Genomic DNA, 18,495 nt, shown 5'->3' with positions numbered 1-18,495 from the left:
TAAAGCATCAAGCTGTCTAACAGAGAAGAGAGAGACAGAGCACGATTCCAAAGATAATTAGCAGATAAAAATAATAAGTGATAAAAGTGAAAATTTTCATATACTGCCAGACTTGAACAATAAGTTTCATCTCAATGAAGGCAGTAGGTTTTGTGATGCTAACAATTATTTCAAGATAATTGAATTGTGTAGTAAATACAGAGAATAAGCAAGCTGTTAATCGAACCTCTTCTATCATCTCATGTTTACTTTTATATGATATGAGACTTTACTAAATACCTCCTTCTGGTCAGTAATACACTACTGGATAGTGAGGATTACATGTCCACTGTGGCCCCGGCTTGATTATATGAGTCTAATTTTATTATATTTAAGATTGGTAGATATGTGCATGTGAATTACAACTATAATTTCTGGGAGCAGTTTTGTTCAGGAATAGATGGTAAGAAAAATAACCCACACTTCTTCCTCTCACAAAAGGACCCATGAGTTTCAGAGTAATTGAGAAGCCAGCCCACAGTGAAGCTCGGGCTACAGAATGGCTACTGCCTGGGATTCCCTGCATTGGGGCTTGCAGATCGTGCAGTGGAAGCACAGCCCTGCAATGCAGCCCATGCTGGTCTGGGCATAATCAGCATCTACTTTCTCTGAAAATCACTTCTTTTGGCTCCTGACTTGAACTGCTTTCTTTTTCTACTGAACCTCTATAGTATTTAGTCGTGTCCTCTGCTCTCTTTCTGAATACAGAAACCTGTATCTATTTGTTCTGTTTGAACTCTCCATCATGAGAGTTTGGCCCGAACCTGGTTTCTGTTCTGTAACCTCCCAGAAACAAATATGTCCATTTTAATCAAAATCTTATAGCTCTAGTCATTTTTAAAAAGGAAAATTTTATTTATTTTGTTTTTGGCCACACTGGGTCTTCGTTGCTGCACGTGGGCTTTCTCTAGTCGCAGAGAGCAGGGGCTACTCTTTATGGTGGTGTGTGGGCTTCTCATGCGGTGGCCTCTCTTTGCTGTGGAGCACAGGCTCAAGGCACACGGGCTTCAGCAGTAGCGGCGCACAAACTGAGTTGCCCTGGGGCATGTGGACTCTTCTTGGACCAGGGATCCAACCTGTGTTCCCTGCATTGACAGGCATATTCTTTACCACTGGATCACCAGGGAAGTCCAAAATCTTATAGTTCTAGTAACTTGTTTTAAAATTAGTTTCTTTGGTTGATTTCTTGCTTTCTCCTTTTCAGACATTTAGTCAAGTCCATGCTGTGGTCATCCCTCTCCTATGAGTGTTCCATCAAGGGAAGCTAGCAGCCCGGGCCAGTCTGCCATAGTTCTCCCACAGAATTCTGTGGCTTGTCTTATTTTCCATTTTGTTACATTAAAAGTTGATCTCAACAAAAATTTTATGCATTCTGATAGCAGTGATATTTTATTGCTCAAAATATTAGCTACCTTTTCTTCCCTTCTCCTCTTTCCTCCTTGCCTTCTTCCATCTATTTATTCTTTTCCTTTCTTTATCTCTTACTCTATTTCTCTTTCTTTGTCCAAATAACCAGGTTTATAAAGCCCTCAATAATCTGACCCTTGTTTTATTCTGTCTTCATTGCTTCTCACTTGGTTCCTTATTGACCAGGCTCCAACCACACCAGCTTTCTTTCTGAATATTTAACATGCTAAATTTATTCCTGCCTTGAGGCCTTTGTATTTGTTCTCTAAGCCCAGGATGCCCTTTGATTACTGAGGGGCTGACGCCCTCTTGTCATTCAGTTTAGGAATAACCCCACAAAAGGTATCAGCTTCCTTCCTTCAGTTTAGGAATCACCCCACAAATGGATGTTCCCAAAGTTACCCAATCTAGATCAGTCACCTCTATTATATCTCTCTATTTAAATTGTCTGCAAAGCATGCACCACTGTCTCATAACTGGTACATTCGATTATTTGGTTATTTATTCTTTTCAGTGTTAATCATAAACATTTATTTTTACTTTTTAGTTTCTATTGCCAGACTATAATTTCATTAGAGCAGAATCTTATTTTGTTTACTTCCTTATCCTCAGTGCCTCGAATGGTGCCTGGCGCATATTAGGCTTTTGAATATTTGTTGAATAATTGCATGATGACTGTTCTGACTCTGAAATCTAAAAGACACAGTTTAACACAAGGAGACTAAGTGCTTCCTAGCAGCACTAACAAATATTAAAATTCACTGAAATGTTTGAAGATAGGACATTATATTTTTTAATGTATTGTTTACTCTTCTTTTTAAAAATTCATTCTGTCACAGGAATATTATGATATAACAAAATTGTTAATGCACTGTTTTTTACATTCCAAACAAAAAGTACATATCTAGCTTGGTTATATAACTCTTTATAATAGAATCTGTTACTTCATTTCTGGCAAACTTACATATGTGAAGAATTTGGTAGAAAGAAGTGGTCATTTGTAATTATGTGTTTCTTCATTTGTAATGTCTTAACCCATGACTTAGCAGTCTTAGAAATGTCTGCTTTTTTTCTGCTTGCTATTTCAACAGTGAAGGAGCAGCTTATATTTGTTGCTTGGAAAATAAGACTGAGTATCAAATCTGATTATGCAGTCAAGGACAGAAATGGGAGTTAGATTGGCGGAGAGCAGGATCATAAATAGGAAAAAAATCAGTATGAAGTTTACAGAAAACAATACTATGAATGAGAATTCTGTGCTGGAGGTCAGTCAGTGTTACAAGCTTAGATTATGGAGATGAATATGAATCAAAGTACTACTAGATTTTAACTTGTCATCCTGCTTCACCTTGGGGATACTTCTGTCCAAATTTCTGGCATTGATCAGTTGGTCACCCATATTCACATCATTCTGTCTTCTGGAGTTAGTGATAGGAGAAAAATCATCTGTAGTTTGAACTCTTCCTTTTCAGAATTCTGTGTTAGTCTCTGTAGTGAAGCTCCTGTGCCCCAACCAGAGCCCCACTCAGGAATGGGGGACTTTTCACTTCAGCTGCAGGCAGCGCTGCCAGACAACAACCTCTTCAGAATTTGCCTCACCTCCCTCCTTCCAGAGTATTTCCCATCCCCTTGCTAACAAACAGCATCTAACTAATCCACTGGAGGCCAAGCCTCTCATCATCCTAGCTCCAGAATCCCATGGGATTGATTGAAGCCTTTGTTGACTGCACAGCAGCTTGATCTCCCTTTGTCTGTTCCTGCTTCTTTTAACTCCAAGGGTCTTTAATACATTTCCTGTATGTTAATCTCCACCTCAGTCTGCTTCCTGGAGATCTTGACTGGAGATAGTCACTAAGGCTTTGGTCATGAGAATATTAGCTCTGGATGACCTGTTATAAAGATTTGATCACGGTGCACCAAATGTTAATCATTTCTCATCAGTTAGCCAGCTCTGAATCATTGCAGAGAAGATTATTTCTGAGAAATAGACTGTAACTCACTAGTCTCATTTATCGTGTGTTGAACTGTGAATGCTCATTCTATGCCTTGGCCATAGTTTAATACCCCAAAACTAAACTTCTCGTTAGACTTGCTACTATTACATATTTTAGCAATTAGATGTATACTGAATAAGAACCAATATTATCTGATATAATGGGTCATGAAATGACTAAACAAGAAAACCCTAACACGCTGCATATAAAGTCCATGTTGGAAAATTATGGCTGGTTATTCTTGTCATAGAATGGTTGATAAAACTTGCCTCCCACTACATGACTGCAACACATTTCTGACCAAGTTTCAGAGGGAGAGAGGGAACAGAGATCTCACTAGGCTAAGAATCACCTGGCAGTTTTGTGGAGTATATGCCAGAAAGCTTAGCACGCATACTTTTGTGAAGTACCAAGTTAGAACCAGGAAAATCCAGGGCTACAGAAATTCAGTTTCCAAAAACTCCTACAAAACTTCCTAGTCTATTGCATTCATTCATAACCAATTTTTAACTTGTCTGCATCTCAAAGAGAGGCTTTATAAAGATTGAGATTAAGAACATGGACTTGAGTCCTTTTGCCTGGTTCTGTCAGCTATAAGCCTTTGAATTATGGTGAAGTTTTAACTTCTCTGAGGCTCAGTTTAACCTTTCTGCAAAATAGGGATAACCTCCTAGAATTGTTGAGATAATCCATGTTCTGTTCATGTAAAAAGCACCCAATGATAGTTAGATTCATCATTGGACAATAGGCATCTTGAGCATCTCCAGGGCATGGCGTGATGACCCAGATTTGACCCAGATTTTTTTGTTGGGTGAATGAAAGAATAATATGAAGAAATATATTTTATTACAAAACCAGCTTGGTAAATGGAATGGCACTTGGTGCAGGAAACTAAAAAGTGAACTGCAAAGAGCCAGTGTGATGTTAGAAACAAGATTCACAGAGCACGTGCTTACAGGGAGGTCCCTGAACCAAACTAAGGATATGGATTATCAATCAGTTAGTCTATTATTAAAAATATTTTTGAAAAAGTTTTAAGATATTGATTTCAACATTTTGTTAAGAAACATTCACTTGGTTCTACCAATTCCTCTTTCTCTCAAATTCTAGCCTTTCTTTTAGTCAGTGGTGTGTTAAAAGTCAGTTAACCAGATCTCTGACAAAAAAAAAAAGGAAAAAAAAAACCTAATTGTGAGTATTTCTCAATTTCCATAGTGTAAATCCTCCCACCAGACCCATTTCAAATTACCAGTTGTTCAATACCTAGGTTTTAAAATTCCTTAAGACTGAATCTCAAGAGGCACACAAAATAATTACTTTGCTTTACCAAAATAATGCTTTCACATAATAGATAATGCTTGAATTTCCCAAATATGGTTTTGTTGCCCTGGTCAGTAGTATTTTACATGATGTATCTCACATAACTGTCAATTTATGCTAAGGTTGTAAGTATTTACAGATATGTGAAACTGACATTTGTTTGGTGCCATGTTTCAGGTTCTTAGCTGTGTTTTCTGAATACATTTTTTTCCCAATTGATCCTTATAAGAATCTACAAAGTATCATTATCATCACTGTATTTGCAATAAAACTGAGGCTCAGATTCTAAGTAATTTGCCCAAGAGGGCATAGTTCATTAATGATAAAATCAAATTTGAACTCAAGTCTTTTCCTAAAGTGAGTATTTATTTCTAAACCATCCTTATATATTTGCCCAAGATGAAGACATTGGACAGTTTTTTCCCCATATAATTTTGAGATACGTGAAATAAATTTCATGATGCTTTTGATTAAAATTTCCTTCTCATTATTTGTTGAAAATTCCCCAGGTATGTTGAATAATATAATCCTTGAAATATATTGTTGTAATTAATGTCTCAATTTCTGGATTTTCAGAGGCTTGTCTTAGATCCCTTGGGAATTCTCTAAGCCCGAGATACTAATTTTCAAATTTATTTCTGCTTCTTCAATGGACTGAAGAAACTCATTCTGACATGAGGAAATGTATTCAAGAATATTGCTCCAATATACAGCTTAAGTGCCCTCAGCTGAGATTACAAAACGGGAAGGTCACATACTAACAGTGCTTATTGTTCTGGTCACATTTCAGTAAAGGAAGTTTGATTTTCTCTATTCCTTTTCCAAGAATATCTTCCACCTACAAAAACAATTATTTAAGGCAGCATAAGCCAAGAACAAATAAATCAGTGCCATGGACAACTTTCCTCATCGGAACTGCTTTCAGAAACATAGAAACTCTGTGCAAACACTAATATTATGTTTTCATAAATATCTGCTTAACTGGATGTTTTAGTAATATTATTTACAAAGAACTCAATCTTCTTTCTGGAATTAAACTCATGACTGTGTTGGATACCTCATCAAATTTCTGAATGTATGTGTTATAATCTCCCAGAGCATATGCTTCCACTTATATCTCCTCTTTTTCCATATATAAAAGTATATCATGCAGGCAAACATTTATTTGCAAACTTCTGTAAAGCATCGCAGTCAGCCCCTATTTCTGAATGATGATGTTAATTAGAACAAAAATATTACTAACAGGTAAATTGTGCGGTGTTTGACTCGATGGACGTGAGTCTCAGTGAACTCCGGGAGTTGGTGATGGACAGGGAGGCCTGGCGTGCTGTGATTCACGGGGTCGCAAAGAGTCGGACATGACTGATCTGATCTGGTCTGATACATAGTGCATATGCATATACATTATTTACATACATCAACTCAATTGTATTAATCATCCTACAGTCTTGAGCTGTAGATATTGATAGTCTCATTTTAAAGCTAGATAAAATATTGATCATTGAGATTCTGAAATCTTCCCAAGGGTATGTGATTGATGAGTTCCAGGGCCAAATCTGAACTGAGATCTATATAGCTCCCAAATACTCTTCTTAACAATTGTACTACACTAAAGCACATAGTTTATTAAAGACTTATTCCAGAATCTTAATGTTTACAGTTTCATATACCTACACATTTAAAAAAATCTCACTTAGTGAATTGAATAGTGTTTTGTCATGGGTCTAATGGTTATGAATCTACATTTCCACAAATGCATTTTTCTTCTTTTGTATCCATGCATGAGTAGGAGTTGAAGAAATTTAACCTTCATTGATGGGATCACAAAGAGTTGGACATGACTGAGCACACACACACACACACACACACACACACAACCTTCATTGATTATTTATTAATATGTTCCTTTCTGCTGTGGAGACTTCCCTGGTGGCTCAGATGGTAACGAGTCTGCTTGCAATGCAGGAGACCCGGGTTCAATTCCAGGGTTGGGAAGATCCCCTGGAGAAGGAAATGGCAACCCATTCCAGTACTCTTGCCTGGAAAATCCCATGGGCAGAGGAGCCTGGTAGCTACAGTCCATGGGTCACAAAGAGTCAGACACAACTGAGCGACTTCACTTTCTGTGGTGATGCCTATTTTACATTATGGTGAAAAATATCAGTTTCTTAGACTGTCACTTACTAGGCAAAGATGAAAAAATAGTGTCTTTAAGACATTTTCATTAAAAATGGTTGGCATGGAGTGGGAGGTGAGGGGTAGGCTCAAGAGGGAGGGGCCATATGTATACCTATGGCTGATTCATGTTGATGTATGGCAGAAACCAACACAATATTGTAAAGCAATTATCTTCCAATTAAAAATAAATAAACTTTAAAAATGCTACAAAATAAATTTTAAACTGAAGGTATGAAAGGATGAAAAGGTGTTACCAAGAAACATTTATAAAAGTGTCAACTAATCTCTATAAGAAGACTAAAGCAGTCCATGAATAAACATTATGTAATAATGTGCAAAATGTCTGAGAATGGGTTACCTGTCTAAGCCTGGACTTTGAATAAGTGTTAGTCTGGGTTGAAATGACTCTCCTAAAAACCAGTGTGAATGAAACGACTTGTGGAAAATAATTTTGAGGCAGCATAGCTTCTGCTTGCAAGGACAGCAAGACTAATTACCTGGACACTCCTTCTTCAGTAATTACTCATCCTGATTTCTCTGGGAGTTAATATTCACTGAGCAGTCATGTTAAATATTTGCCTAGTGAAGTGAAGCAGGCTTATTGAAACAAGCAACTTACATTTGTTCAGGGCCTTCACACAAAGTCTAGATCTAGGAAATCACTGAAAGCTAGAATAAACATGTGATATCTCTATTCTAAGTAGAATTTTGAAAAAAAAATTGTCAGGAAATATAGAATTTCTTTATGTTGGATGGTAGAAAAAATTCCTAGTTCTGTATATTTCATAGGTGCTTCAGAGAACTGATTTAGATTTAAAGATTAGATGTACTTTCAGATAAAAATACTTTTGGCACAGATGGATACAATTTGAGCCCAGAAATGAATGACTGGAAATCTGGAAATCTGGCCTGGAGCTAATTGTGATATTAAGAAATTCTTGCTAGGAGAATTTCTTAGAAAATATGCGCATTGCCTTTTTCCTTTAAATGTCAGAAGCACCACAGAATTGAAGGACATAGCTTCCTCAGCAACATGTGACGGGTGAGATAGGTAGGATGGTCACAAGATTTCCAGATGTGTAACCACCGAGCAGTGCCAAGTCCAATATAGGCCCTAGAATTTGGCAAAACCCACAGCTGTTTATGAAGTACAATTACAACAAAATTTGTGAGTCCTAAACTATCACTTTTTTTTTTTGGGTGTTAGTTCTAAAAGGTCTTGTAGGTCTTCATAGAACCGTTCAACTTCAGCTTCTTCAGTGTTACTGGTTGGGGCATAGACTTGGATTACTGTGATATTGAATGGTTTGCCTTGGAAACGAACAGAGATCATTCTGTCGTTTTTGAGATTGCATCCAAGTACTGCATTTCGGACTCTTTTGTTGACCATGATGGCTACTCCATCTCTTTTGAGGGATTCCTGTCCACAGTAGTAGATATAATGGTCATCTGAGTTAAATTCACCCATTCCAGTCCATTTTAGTTCACCGATTCCTAGAATGTCGACATTCACTCTTGCCATCTTCTGTTTGACCACTTCCAATTTGCCTTGATTCATGGACCTAACATTCCAGGTTCCTATGCAATATTGCTCTTTACAGCATCGGACCTTGCTTCTATCACCAGTCACATCCACAGCTGGGTATTCTTTTTGCTCTGGCTCCATCCCTTCATTCTTTCTGGAGTTATTTGTCCACTGATCGCCAGTAGCATATTGGGCACCTACTGACCTGGGGAGTTCCTCTTTCAGTATCCTATCATTTTGCCTTTTCATACTGTTCATGGGGTTCTCAAGGCAAGAAGACTGAAGTGGTTTGCCATTCCCTTCTCCAGTGGACCACATTCTGTCAGATCTCTCCACCATGACCCGCCCATCTTGGGTTGCCCCATGGGCTTGGCTTAGTTTCACTGAGTTAGACAAGGCTGTGGTCCTAGTGTGATTAGATTGACTAGTTTTCTGTGAGTATGGTTTCAGTGTGTCTTCCCTCTGATGCCCTCTTGCAACACCTACCGTCTTACTTAGGTTTCTCTTACCTTGGGCATGGGGTATCTCTTCACAGCTGCTCCAGCAAAGCGCAGCTGCTGCTCCTTACCTTGGATGAGGGGTATCTCCTCACCCCTGCTATTCCTGACCTTCAACGTGGGATAGCTCCTCTAGGCCCTCCTGTGCCTGCGCAGCCACAGCTCCTTGGACGTGGGGTTGGTCCTCCCAGCCACTGCCCCTGACCTTGGACGCGGGGTAACTCCTCTCATCGCCGCCCCTGACCTCAGACTTGGGGTAGCTCCTGGAAGTCAAGAAACACCTGGAGTAACAGGCAAATTTGGCCTTGGAATACAGAATGAAGCAGGGCAAAGACTAATAGAGTTTCGCCAAGAAAATGCACTGGTCATAACAAACACCCTCTTCCAACAACACCAGAGAAGACTCGACACATGGACATCAGCAGATGGTTAACACCGATATCAGATTGATTATATTCTTTGCAGCAAAAGATGGAGAAGCTCTATACAGTCAGCAAAAACAAGACCAGGAACTGACTGTGGCTCAGATCATGAACTCCTTATTGCCAAATTCAGACTTAAATTGAAGAAAGTAGGGAAAACCACTAGACCATTCAGGGATGACCTAAATCAAACCCCTTATGATTATACAGTGGAAGTGAGAAATAGATTTAAGGGCCTAGATCTGATAGATAGAGTGCCTGATGAACTATGGAATGAGGTTCATGACATTGTACAGGATACAGGGATCAAGACCATCCCCATGGAAGAGAAATGCAAAAAAGCAAAATGGCTGTCTGGGGAGGCCTTACAAATAGCTGCGAAAAGAAGAGAAGCGAAAAGCAAAGGAGAAAAGGAAAGATATAAACATCTAAATGCAGAGTTCCAAAGAATAGCAGGAAGAGATAAGAAAGCCTTCCTCAGTGATCAATGCAAAGAAATAGAGGAAAACAACAGAATGGGAAAGGCTAGAGATCTCTTCAAGAAAATTAGAGATACCAAGTGAACATTTCATGCAAAGATGGGCTCGATAAAGGACAGAAATGGTATGGACCTAACAGAAGCAGAAGATATTAAGAAGAGATGGCAAGAATACACAGGAGAACTGTACAAAAAAGATCTTCACGATCCAGATAATCAAGATGGTGTGATCACTCATTTAGAGCCAGACATCCTGGAATGTGAAGTCAAGTGGGCCTTAGGAAGCATCACTACAAACAAAGGTAGTGGAGGTGATGGAATTCCAGTTGAGCTATTCCAAATCCTGAAAGATGATGCTGTGAAAGTGCTGCACTCAATATGCCAGCACATTTGGAAAACTCAGCAGTGGCCACAGGACTGGAAAAGGTCAGTTTTCATTCCAATCCCAAAGAAAGGCAATGCCAAAGAATGCTCAAACTACCGCACAACTGCACTCATCTCACGCACTAGTAAAGTAATGCTCAAAATTCTCCAAGCCAGGCTTCAGCAATATGTGAACCGTGAACTTCCTGATGTTCAAGCTGGTTTTAGAAAAGGCAGAGGAAGCAGAGACAAAATTGCCAACATCCACTGGATCATGGAAAAAGCAAGAGAGTTCCAGAAAAAAAATTATTTCTGCTTTACTGACTATGCCAAAGCCTTTGACTGTGTGGATCACAATAAACTGTGGAAAATTCTGAAAGAGATGGGAATACCAGACCGCCTGACCTGCCTCTTGAGAAATTTGTATGCAGGTCAGGAAGGAACAGTAAGAACTGGACATGGAACAACAGCCTGGTTCCAAATAGGAAAAGGAGTACGTCAAGGCTGTATATTATCACCCTGTTTATTTAACTTCTATGCAGAGTACATCATGAGAAACGCTGGGCTGGAAGAAGCACAAGCTGGAATCAAGATTGCTGGAGAAATATCAAGAACCTCAGATATGCAGATGACACCACCCTTATGGCAGAAAGTGAAGAGGGACTCAAAAGCCTCTTGATGAAAGTGAAAGTGGAGAGTGAAAAAGTTGGCTTAAAGCTCAACATTCAGAAAATGAAGATCATGGCATCTGGTCCCATCACTTCATGGGAAATAGGTGGGGAAACAGTGGAAACAGTGTCAGACCTTATTTTTTGGGGCTCCAAAATCACTGCAGATGGTGACTGCAGCCATGAAATTAAAAGATGCTTACTCCTTGGAAGGAAAGTTATGACCAACCTAGATAGCATATCCAAAAGCAGAGACATTATTTTGCCAACAAAGGTCCGTCTAGTCAAGGCTATGGTTTTTCCTGTGGTCGTGTATGGATGTGAGAGTTGGACTGTGAAGAAGGCTGAGCGCCGAAGAATTGATACTTTTGAACTGTGGTGTTGGAGAAGACTCTTGAGAGTCCCTTGGACTGCAAGGAGTTCCAATCAGTTCATTCTGAAGGAGATCAGCCATGGGATTTCTTTGGAAGGAATGATGCTAAAGCTGAAACTCCAGTACTTTGGCCACCTCATGCGAAGAGTTGACTCATTGGAAAAGACTCTGATGCTGGGAGGGATTGGGGGCAGAAGGAGAAGGGGACGACAGAGGATGAGATGGCTGGATAGCATCACTGACTCGATGGATGTGAGTCTGGGTGAACTCTGGGAGTTTGTGATGGACAGGGAGGCCTGGCGTGCTGTGATTCATGGGGTGGCAAAGAGTCGGACACGACTGAGCGACTGAACTGAACTGAACTGAACTGAAACTATGACTTATACAGTGATAAAAACTGAAGTTTATAACAATGCTATTTGGCTAAAACATTGTGAAAGGAAGACTCTCTGATAAGGCAAAGCATAGGGTGATTTATTAGAACATCATAAATGCATGAATGAGTATGATAAATTTATTCATTTCATCTCATTTATTGCACAAATGGCATGATTAATAACATGATTTCATCATCAAAAGGTCTTGTTTGAATCCCATTTCAGGCAATTACCAGCCATATAATTTTGGGCATTAACTAGCTTCTTTGAACTTGTACCCTTGTCTGTAAAATGGGACACATTAACAGCATATCTACAGAGAGTGAATGCTACTAGATGGGAAAATTCATTGCTCATCATAGTAATAATTCTCAACAAATTATTTTAAGGAAAACTTGAATCATCTGATTTTCTAGGAAGAAGTCTCTAAGAGATAACAATCATTTGATAAAAGCTTCACAAACTATTCATATATATGTGACCTTCCACTCCAATCTGAAGCCACCAGGTTGCATAAAAAAATGATTATTTAGAAAAATGTTAGTTTTAAAAATAAAAGATAAAAAGTTATTGCCAATATGCCTATCGTCTGCTCTCCTATATTTTTTCAAACCTTCCCTGATTAATTAATGATAGCTTAATTATGATATGTTCTTTATACTAAATCTTGGTATCCCCTATTAAAATGCAGATGACTTTATTTCTTCATCCAGATATCATTTATTGAGTACTAACAATGATCCCACGTCCAAGGTCGGGGGCAGTGGCCAAGAGTGCCAGGCTGCGACGGTGCAGGAGCGGCTGACAGGAGCTACCCCACACCTGAGGTCAGGGGCGGCAGTCGGGAGGAGCTACCCCACATCCAAGGAGCAGTGGCTGCTTTGGGGCCGGAGGGCTGAGAGGAGCTACTCCATGTTCAAGGTCAGGAGGGATGGCTGTGAGGACATACCCCTCATCCAAGGTAAGGAGCAGCGGCTGTGCTTTGCTGGAGCAGCTTTGAAGAGATACCCCATGTCCAAGGTAAGAGAAATCCAAGTAAGACGGTAGGTGTTCCAAGAGGCATCAGAGGGCAGACACACAAACCATAATCACAGAAAACTAGTCAATCTAATCACATGGACCACAGCCTTGTCTAACTCAATGAAACTAAGCCATGCTGTGTGGGGCCACCCAAGAAGGGAGGGTCATGGTGGAGAGGTCTGACAGAATGTGGTACACTGGAGAAGGGAATGGCAAACCACTTCAGTATTCTTGCCTTGAGAACCCCATGAACAGCATGAAAAGGCAAAAAGATAGTACACTGAAAGAGGAACTCCCCAGGTCGGTAAGTGCCCATACTGCTAGCATATTGCTGTTCCATGAATCAAGGCAAATTGGAAGTGGTCAAACAGAAGATGGCAAGAGTGAACATCAACATTTTAGGAATCAATGAACGAAGATGGACTGGAATGGGTAAATTTAATTCAGATGACCATTATATCTACTACTGTGGGCAGGAATCCCTTAGAAGAAATGGAGTAGCCATCATGGCCACAAAAGAGTCCGAAATGCAGTACTTGGATGCAATCTCAAAAACGACAGAATGATCTCTGTTCATTTCCAAGGCAAACCATTCAATATCACAGTAATCCAAGTCTATGCCCCAACCAGTAACGCTGAATAAACTGAAGTTGAACGGGTCTATGAAGACCTACAAGACCTTTTAGAACTAACACCCAAAAAAGATGTCCTTTTCATTATAGGGGACTGGAATGCAAAAGTAGGAAGTCAAGAAACACCTGGAGTAACAGGCAAATTTGGCCTTGGAATATGGAATGAATCAGGGCAAAGACTAATAGAGTTTTGCCAAGAGAATGCACTGGTCATAACAAACACCCTCTTCCAACAACACAGAGGACGACTCTACACATGGACATCAGCAGATGGTTAACACCGAAATCAGATTGATTATATTTTTGCAGCCAAAGATGGAGAAGCTCTACACAGTCAGCAAAAACAAGACTGGGAGCTAACTGTGGCTCAGACCATGAACTCCTTATTGCCAAATTCAGACTTAAATTGAAGAAAGTGGGGAAAACCATTAGACCATTCAGGTATGACCTAAATCAAATCCCTTATGATTATACAGTGGAAGTGAGAAATAAATTTAAGGAACTAGATCTGACAGAGGGCATGATGAATCATGGACAGAGGTTCATGACATGTACAGGAGACAGGAATCAAGACCATCCCTAAGAAAAAGAAATGCAAAAAAGCGAAATGGCCTTACAAATAGCTGTGAAATAAGAGAAGAGAAAAGCAAAGGAGAAAAGGAAAGATATACCCATTCGAATGCAGAGTTCCAAAGAATAGCAGGAAGAGATAAGAAAGCCTTCCTCAGGGATCAGTGCAAAGAAATAGAGGAAAACAGCAGAATGGGAAAACTAGAGATCTCTTCAAGAAGATGAGAGATACCAAGGGAACATTTCATGCAAAGATGGGTTCAATAAAGGACGGAAATGGTAGAGACCTAAAAGAAGAGGAAGATATTAAGAAGAGGTGATAAGAATACACAGAAGAACTGTGCAAAAAAGATTTTCACAACCCAGATAATCACGATGTGGTGATCACTCATCTAGAGCCAGACATCTTGGAATGTGAAGTCAAGTGGGCCTTAGGAAGCGTAACTACAAACAAAGCTAGTGGAGGTGATGGAATTACAGCTGAGCTATTTCAAATCCTGAAAGGTGATGCTGTGAAAGTGCTGCACTCAATATGCCAGCAAATTTGGACAACTCAGCAGTGGCCACAGGACTGGAAAAGGTCAGTTTTCATTCCAATCCCAAAGAAAGGCAATGCCAAAGAATGCTCAAACTACTACACAATTGCACTCATCTCACATGCTAGTAAAGTAATGCTCAAAATTCTCCAAGCCAGGCTTCAGCAATACGGGAACCATGAACTTCTAGATGTTCCAGCTGGATTTAGAAAAGGCAGAGGAAGCAGAGACAAAATTGCCAACATCCACTGGATCATGGAAAAAGCAAGAGAGTTCCAGAAAACCATCTATTTCTGCTTTATTGACTGTATCAAAGCCTTTTACTGTTTGGATCACAATGAACTGTAGAAAATTCTGAAAGAGATGGGAATACCAGACCACCTGACCTGCCTCTTGAGAAACCTGTATGCAGGTCAGGAAGCAACAGTAAGAACTGGACATGGAACAACAGACTGGTTCCAAATAGGAAAAGGAGTACATCGAGGCTGTATATTGTCACCCTGCTTATTTAACTTCTATGCAGAGTATATCATGAGAAAGACTGGGCTGGAAGAAGCACAAGCTGGAATCAAAATTGCTGGGAGAAATATCAGTAACCTTAGATATTCAGATGACAGTACCCTTAGGGCAGAAAGTGAAGAGGAACTAAAGAGCCTCTTGATGAAAGTGAAAGAGGAGAGTGAAAAAGTTGGCTTAAAGCTCAACATTCAGAAAATGAAGATCATGGCATCTGGTCCCATCACTTCGTGGGAAATAGATGGGAAAACAGTGGAAACAGTGTCAGACTTTATTTTTTGGGGCTCCAAAATCACTGCAGATGGTGACTGCAGCCATGAAATTAAAAGATGCTTACTCCTTGGAAGGAAAGTTATGACCAATCTAGACAGCATATTAAAAAGCAGAGCCATTACTTTGTCAACAAAGGTCCATGTAGTCAAGGCTATGGTTTTTCCTGTGGTCATGTATGGATGTGAGAGTTGGAATATAAAGAAAGCTGAACATCAAAGAGTTGATGCTTTTGAACTGTGGTGTTGGAGAAGACTCTTGAGAGTCCCTTGGACTTCAAGGAGATCCAACCAGTGCATCCTAAAGGAGATCAGTCCTGGATGTTCATTGGTAGGACTGATTTTGAAGCTGAAACTACAATATTTTGGCCACCTGATGTGAAGAACTGACTCATTGGAAAAGATTGTGATGCTGGGAAAGATTGAGGGCAGGAGGAGAAGAGGACGACAGAGGATGAGATGGTTGGATGGCATCACTGACTCAGTGGACATGGGTTTGGGTAAACTCCGGGAGTTAGTAATGGACAGGGAGGCCTGGAGTGCTGTAATTCATAGGGTTGCAAAGAGCTGGACACGACTGTTTGACTGAACTGTTAGTGTAATTCTTTTTTTCCAAATGTGTGTGTGTGCCTGCTAAGTCTCTTCAGTCGTGTTTGACTCTGTGTGATTCTATGGTCTATAGCCTGGCAGGCTCCTCTGTCCATGGAATTCTCCAGACAAGAATACAAGAATGGGTTGCCTGTTCCCTCTTCCAGGTGATCTTCCTGACCCAGGGATCCAACGTGCTTCCCTTACATCTCCTGCATTGGTAGGCAGATTCTTCACTACTAACCACCTGGGAAACCCACTTTTTCCTAACATAAAGTAATTAATCACACTACGCTCTAACTTTCCCAGACATATAAGATCCATACAGTATGAAATGCACTCCAAATAACTGTAGATAATTTAAATTTAATTTTAACCAGTCTGATATGTTGATGAATATGAAAGGCTACAGAAGCTGAGGAGAAAGGCCAAATCTTGCTGGGTGGGTTTGTGGTTATGGAGCTCACTGGTAATCATAAATGTAGATGTATACCTGGTATTTTTCTGTAGGTAAGTATGGCGGTGTAAATATCAGAAAAATATTCAGACTACTTCTGCCAGAAGAGCTCTGTATCTGGTGAAATTGAATATGTGAGGGAGAGGGACCATCTGCCTGACCTTTACTGTTTATTAAGTCACACCAATATAAAAGACCATTTGAAAAATAAGGCAATCTAGTGGTATCCCTTGCAGTGAGAATCTGTTAAAATCTAGACATATATATATATTTTTAAAATGGGACACACTTTAGAATGTTAAATGCTAGAGGAATTTTAGATGCCTCCATCCCTGTGATAGCATTATGAAGTATATCTAACTTCCATAAAAATTCTACTAAGAAGGGCATGGACTAAAGTCATTTGTGGCAACAAAGGATGATTTTCGCAAGGGATATACCAGGGAGATTAAAGTTTAGTACAAGGAAAATAAATGCGACTACAGAACCAATAATGACATTCACAAACAGGAACAGAGTCATGCTGTTTGTCAATGACTGCAAAACCAAGGGAAACAAAGGCATGGGGAAGAGTCAGGAGGGAGTCAAGAGTTCACCTTAGATAAACAGTGGCTTATTCAAAGTGTCCTGTGAACAGAGCTGACATTTGGTTCACTAAAGCTTAAAAGTGCAGGCCAGGGGCCAGGCACCTGTGTACATATGAAAAGGCATAGCTATAAGTTGTCTTTTTGTCACTTGTTTATGCGCTTGGGCAATTTCAAGAGCCAGAATTTTTTTTTTCACCTATGAGTTCTCCTTATCAGCTGCTCCCTGATGCCAGAATTTTCTCCAAGAGTGTGATTTCATTTTTATTAGAACTTGTGAACGCTGTTCAAATGCAGCCAAAGTTTTGAGCTCTTTTAAATGCTGCTCTTTGACAAAGAATGCTTAAACATTTACCGAAATGAGTACGTGCTAAGGATTTAGATTTTCAGAAGGTTAGAGATGGAAGTGCAGGTTGCCTTCAGAGAGAAGTGGTTGGGAAACGTCACTCATATTGCTAAGGTGTCTTTGAAAGACCAGGTTTAGATAGGAATAGAATAGGATGAGAGTGAACATATGTTAGGTTAGAAGGGAATAGGTTTATGAGCCTACAGACAATAAAGACATTTGACTATTTTATAATTATTTTGGAAGATGGCATCATTAAAAATTGTCCTTTGTGTGTTGTCATTTTCTTAACCTTACAGTTTGGTTCAGTTCAGTCACTCAGTTGTGACCAACTCTTTACGACTCCATGAACCGCAGCACTCCAGGCCTCCCTGTCCATCACAAACTTCTGGAGTTTACTCAAACTCATGTCCATTGAGTCAGTGATGCCATCCAACCATCTCATCCTCTGTCATCTACTTCTCCTCCTGCCCTTAATCTTTCCCAGCATCACTGTCTTTTCCAATGAGTCATTTCTTCGCATCAGGTGGCCAAAGTATTAGCGTTTTCAGCTTCAACATCAGTCCTTCCAATAAACACCCAGGACTGATCTCCTTTAGGATGCACTGGTTGGATCTCCTTGCAGTCCAAGGGACTCTCATGAGTCTTCTCCAACATCACAGTTCAAAAGCATCAATTCTTCAGGGCTCATCTTTCTTTATAGTCCAACTCTCACATCCATACATGACTACTGGAAAAACCATAGTCTTGACTAGATGGACCTTTGTTGACAAAGTAATGTCTCTGCTTTTTAATATGCTATCTAGATTGGTTATAACTTTCCTTCCAAGGAGTAAGCGTCTTTTAATTTCATGGCTGCAATCACCATGTGCAGTAATTTTGGAGCCCCAAAAAATAGTCAGCCACTATTTTCAATGTGTCCCCATCTATTTGCCATGAAGTGATGGGACCGGATGCCATGATCTTAGTTTTCTGAATGTTGAGCTCTTAACCCTTCAGATTGCTAAAAAGCACCTATCCTGAGATAAGCATCATTTCATTCTAAATTAGGCAAATAAATGCCAACTATTTATATTACTGTGTCTTGATGTGTAATTTAGGTGTATGGAGGATTGGCAGGGCATCTTAGAGAAACAACTGAGATAATTGAATGTCTGGGAAATTGATTTTTTTATGTAGGGTAAAGGACTTAAATCTTTTGGTTTGTGTTAAATAGGACCACATAGGATCACGGATTATTGTAAATATTAGAAATTATATTGCACAAAATTAAAGTGGTGGCATGTACCTCTTCTCCATATATATCACCCTACTTAAAGTATGAAGCTTACTTTTG

This window comes from Bos indicus x Bos taurus, chromosome 6 (assembly GCF_003369695.1).
Source record: "Bos indicus x Bos taurus breed Angus x Brahman F1 hybrid chromosome 6, Bos_hybrid_MaternalHap_v2.0, whole genome shotgun sequence".
Lineage (NCBI taxonomy): Eukaryota > Metazoa > Chordata > Mammalia > Artiodactyla > Bovidae > Bos > Bos indicus x Bos taurus.
This window is presented reverse-complemented; position numbering follows the sequence as displayed.